This window comes from Echiichthys vipera (genome assembly GCF_963691815.1).
Source record: "Echiichthys vipera genome assembly, chromosome: 18".
In the NCBI taxonomy this organism is placed as follows: domain Eukaryota; kingdom Metazoa; phylum Chordata; class Actinopteri; order Perciformes; family Trachinidae; genus Echiichthys; species Echiichthys vipera.
The window spans coordinates 26,588,483-26,594,482 of NC_139843.1; positions in this window are offsets into that span (position 1 = coordinate 26,588,483).

A 6,000-nucleotide genomic window follows, 5' to 3' on the forward strand; every position below is an offset into this window, starting at 1 on the left:
GCAGCTAAGCTAAGTCTAAATAACTGTCATGCTGTGTATTTTGTTATTTTATTTTGTGCACTGTGTAGTTAAGAGCTAAAAAGAAAACTGCAAACGCGGTCAAGTCTGCCTCGCGGCAGAGTTGAAGCGAGCGCAGTGCCGCCATTTTAGGGTGCGGTTTGGATTTGAGTCGATAATTACTCTGTATTTCAGTACTAGTACTTTATTTTCATTTAATTTCATGATTTATGTGAAGCTAAAATTCTGCATGTGCATTGCCTTGTTGAATGGCAGGCCAGGTTTTTTTAGTATGGATCACTGATGTGTGAATACCCCTGGAGCTGTGGAAAGAAGATGGTGAGCCACCCATAGGAGAGAGCGAGTTGGAGTGGATGATCACCTATTCTGCAAAACTCACCTGCACACGCGGACAAAGACACTAACGTCAACACTGGGATCGCGGTAGGACAAGACTTACAGGTTTTGCAGCAATACAAGGTGGATTTAATTTGAACTGATAAAGGACTTAACTGGAAGACCGGTCATATACCAAGCAGAGGAGATCTGAGTTACTGGTTATACTAATCTGTGAAATTGGATTGACTTGTATTTTGATAAGTTTCCTTGAACTATGTTTTATTTTGTTTATTAATTTTTCCTTACTGTGTGCCGAATTGGTATTACAGGGATGGGTTGTATAAATTGAGTTGAAGCTTAAACAGAGCTGGTTAAGCAAACCAAAGAGAAAACAGAAACATAGAACTAAACTCATAAATAGGCCTAACTAAGATAAAATGAGAACTTGAACTGAGTAAACTCGAAATAGATACCAGGAACTAAACAACCAACATAGGAACCTAAGTACAAACTTATCTCAGCTCAAATAGGCTGGATTTAATCCAAATAGCAAATAGGGAAAAATAACCTTATTTTTCTGAACTTTGGGTTTCATTTTGAATGGTTGAGGGGAGATTTAGTAATTCATGTCTTGTATGTATGTGAAAGTGTTTGGTACCAATTGTTCTTACGTTCTCTACATATAAAAGCCGGCAGTTAAAATTATCTCACTGGTCTGTGGTCTGTTATTCTTACACTAGGACCAACCACTCACCTGAACCTAGACTCTGGTCCTATACATAAAGTGCTACAAAAGTGGCGAGCCAGCCAGGAGTGGTTGCTAGTCCAACTAGAGAAAAAGAATAAATAAATAATCAACTGACCTATTTTTCAGACCACACAGACCTAAAATAGTTAAAGTCCGGTAATATGGAAGTTGTACAAAGAGAGGACATTAAAGTGCCTAACTCAGTTATTGTTAATGGGCTCACTGATACTGAGTCAGATGAGGAATTAACTGATTTCTTAAACGAATATGGGCTTATTGCAAGAACAGTAAGAGTAGATGACCCCAAGTCTCCATACCACAAAAATGCCATTGTAGAGTATGAGAGTGGATCTGCATTGAATGCCCTCAAACCTGTACTTCCATACAGCTTCGAGAGCTCCAGTCAAGTTACTTACCAAATAAGAGCCCTTTCAGGTGAATATGTGCCGATTGTGACTGGTAGCGCCACCCAGTGCTTTTTGAGCGAACTGCAAAATATTGCTAAACTTAGTGGCAGACCCTTTGAAGACATCTTGAAAGAGCAGCTCTCCGAATGCAGTAAATCTGTATCGGTTGAAACAGATTCCATGTGTGAGCCTGCAAGCGAACCTTCCATTGCAGTGCTCCAAAGCCAGCTGACACAATCGCCAGCTTCTGTGCCTCAGGTAACTTATCAAGCTCATTCAGAGAGGACAACAGAACTGGAAGAAACTTTTTTGAGCAACACACCCAGTCACACTAAAGGAGATGAAACACCTAAGGGAGCCATAAGTTATGTTAACCATCCAGAAGTGCAGCGAATGGTTGTAGAACACATAGTGATAAGTGAAGCTCTCGTCTCGCAAATGAATGTGTCATTCAGACTCAGAAGTTTTTCTAGCAAAACTCCTTGCCCCAGTCATGAGACTGATTTTGATGCTTGGCGCAACAGTGTTGACCTCCTTATGCAAGATACAGCCCTTTCTGACTTGCAGCGTTCGAGGAAAATTTTGGATAGCCTTGTTCCACCAGCTGTTGATGTTGTAAGACATCTGGGTCCACGAGCCTTGCCTTCAGCTTATCTCGAACTACTTGATTCAGCTTTCGGAACAGTAGAAGACGGCGATGAGCTTTTTGCCAAATTCCTTAACACACTGCAAGACGCAGGAGAGAAACCATCTCACTTCTTGTACAGATTACAGACAGTTCTTGCCAAAGCATTGAAAAGAGGTGGTGTATCGGCCAGTGAAGCTAACAAACACCTTTTGCGACAATTTTGTAGAGGGTGTTGGGATGATGTGTTAATAACTGACCTGCAGCTTGAGCGTAAAAGGGATGACCCACCTCCCTTCTCTGAGCTTCTGTTACATCTACGTATGGAGGAGGATAGACACTCTGCGAAAGAGAACCGGATGAGAAAGCACCTTGGCTCATCGAAGCAGAAGGTTAATGCACATCTCTTGACTGCAAGCCCCCTTGTTAATGACACAACAGTAAATAGTGACCTCACTGATGTGAGAAAGGAAGTCACAGAGCTGCAAAGTCAACTTACCAGACTAAGAGCATCGAAAGCAGAGCCCAGTCTGCATTCTCAAGACAGCGTTGTCGCTGAATTAAAGAGACAGGTTACTGAGCTCCAGAGCCAGCTCACAAACCTAAAAGCACAGAAACCTCCAAAGATCAAGACCAGTGTCACAAAGTTCAATGCAAAGCCGCTGATTAAGCCCAAAGAGTCCACTTCCATTGCAGAACCAAGGCCAAGCAGCAGACCAAAGCCATGGTACTGTTTTCATTGCGGTGAGGATGGCCACATCGCATCTTCATGTCCTAATGATCCAAATCCAACTTTGGTGGCTGCTAAGAGGAAGCAATTAAAGGAAAAACAGTTTCTGTAGGAAAATCAAACCGGTTCAATTGCTTCTCAGCCTTTAAACTAGACCCAGCCCTCATTACGGGACAGATGAGAGCTGAAAGCAGTAATGACAGTCCCACTTCTGATGCTGGTCGCAAAGCCAAGAAACAAAAGAGATCCTTCCCACACACAAGATTCATCCCTACAACAATACCTAAGGGATTGGTTGGAGCTAAGTACACTGCCAGTGTACTCATTGATGGACAGGCTTCCACCTGCCTTCTGGATACCGGGTCACAAGTGACCACAGTATCGCAGTCTTTCTATGAGTTATCTTTCCAAACTTGACATCCATCCCTTGAACGAGCTGCTAGAGATAGAGGCTGCAAATGGTCAAACTGTGCCCTACTTAGGCTTCATAGAAGTAGACATCACATTTCCTAATGATTGTTTTGGGTCTGAGATTACTGTGTCCACCTTTGCGTTGGTTGTCCCAGACATACAGTCTAATGCACTCTTGATTGGCACCAACACATTGGATCTAGTATATGAGGTCTATTCCACAACCGATACAGCTCCCCAAGCCATTCCTTATGGTTATAGAGTTGTTCTGAAAATAATGCAGCAGAGAAACAAACAAAAAAAGAACAGCAGTTTAGGGCTAGTGAGACTGACAGGGAGAGACCCTAAAGTTGTCCCAGCAGGTCAAAGCTGTGTCTTAGAGGGGTTAGTTCATGTCAACAGCCAGACATCGGACAGGTGGATTGTGATTGAACCCCCTTCATTATCACCCTTGCCAGGAGGGATGATGGTAACAAACTGTTTAATCAGTCTCCCAGATGGTCCCTCCCAAAGGTTGCCAGTTGTGTTGCGAAATGAAAGTAAGCATGACATCACTATTCCAGCAAAAAGTGTCATAGCTGAAATTCATGCCTTACAGGAAGTGTTCTCATCTAAACAAAATCTGACTGACACAACGCCACCAACTAGCGTCCCAATGTCACCTGAAGATGTAGGGTTACACTTTAACTTCGATGACTCTCCACTTCCCCCTGAATGGCGAGAGCGAGTCGAGCAGAAGCTGAGCGCTATGCCAGAGGTATTCGCTCAACATGATTCTGATTTTGGTCGAACAAACAAAGTAAAGCACCAAATTAAGTTAAGTGACGAAACCCCGTTTAAACATAGACCCAGGCCCATACGGCCACAAGATCTCGACGCTGTTCGCAGGCACCTGCAGGAGCTGAGGGAGGCAGGAGTAATCCGTGAGTCTGAATCCTGTTTCTCTTCACCCATTGTAGTGGTTAAAAAGAAAAATGGAGACATAAGACTCTGCATTGATTATCGAAAATTAAACCTACAGACGATTAAGGATGCCTATGCTCTGCCTAACCTGGAGGAGACCTTCTCTGCACTCTCAGGCTCCAAATGGTTTTCAGTGTTAGACCTCAAATCTGGTTATTACCAGATCGAGGTAGATGAGACTGATAAACACAAAACTGCCTTTGTATGTCCCTTGGGTTTCTGGGAGTTTAATAGGATGCCCCAGGGCGTAACTAATGCTCCCAGTACCTTTCAGAGGTTGATGGAAAGGTGTATGGGGGACATCAATTTAAAAGAAGTCCTTGTGTTTTTAGACGATCTGATAGTGTTCTCAGACACTCTCGAGGAACACGAAACCCGTCTTCTCCATGTGCTCAATCGTCTTAAAGAATATGGGTTAAAACTGTCCTTGGAGAAATGTAAATTTTTCCAAGCATCAGTGAAGTACTTAGGACACATTGTGTCCCGGGAAGGTGTTGAGACAGATCCCCAGAAAATTGAGGCCCTTAAAACCTGGCCAAGTCCGAGAAACCTTAAAGAGTTGCGTTCGTTTTTGGGGTTTGCCGGTTACTACCGACGATTCATTCAGGATTTTTCTAAGATCGTAAAGCCATTGAATGACCTCACTGTTGGGTATCCACCCCTAAAGAAGGGTAGCAGATTAAAGGACGGCAGTGGTCAGTACTTCCAGCCTAGTGAACTCTTTGGTGGGAGGTGGACAAACAGCTGTCAACTAGCTTTTGAAACAATCATTGACAGGCTCACTACAGCCCCTGTGTTGGGTTTTGCCAACCCAAAATTGCCATACGTTTTACATACAGACGCAAGTACAGTTGGATTAGGGGCAGCGCTCTATCAAGAGCAAGATGGGATGATGCGTGTCATTGGGTTTGCCAGCCGTGGGTTGTCTAGAAGCGAATCTCGGTATCCAGCCCACAAACTTGAGTTTCTGTGGGCTGTGACCGATAAATTCTGCGACTATTTGTACGGTAGTTCTTTTACAGTAGTCACAGACAGCAACCCACTTACTTACCTTCTGACAACAGCTAAGTTAGATGCAACAAGCTATCGCTGGTTGTCTGCCCTCTCCACTTTCGATTTCCAACTTCAGTACCGAGCAGGGAGACGCAATCTTGACGCAGATGGCCTTTCACGACGCCCTCATCCTGCACCTGTCAATGATTTAGTATCTCAAAAAGAGGAGGAGCGAATTCATCAATTCTTGAAGCATCACTCACCTCAGTGTGACGATGTCACTCATGTCTCTTGTAACGTTGTTAGTGCTGTTTGTGAGAAACATCTTGTTTGTCCATCTGTGGACAATGATGGAAATGGTTCCATTGTTCCTCTGGTGACGTCTCTTGCCATGTCAGCTGGAGCGGTTCAAGACAGCTTTGAGCAATGTGATGGGTTTCCGACCATTTCAAGCATATCGGAGGAGGAACTAAAACAAAAGCAGAGGGCTGATCCTGCTATAGGTGAAATCATTCATCAGTTGGAGACAGGCGATACTGCTCCTCCAACTGTGAGAAGAGAGCTTCCAGAACTTTCCATCCTTTTGCGAGAGATGAATAAATTTGAGCTCCAAAATGGAATTCTCTACAGAAAGAGGCAAGTTAGTGAGAAAAACCATTATCAGCTAGTCCTTCCAGAGGAGCTGCGAGACATGGTTATGCGTAGTCTTCACGATGACATGGGTCATTTGGGGTTTGATAGAACCCTTGACATGGCACGAACCAGATTCTTTTGGCCCAGAATGGCT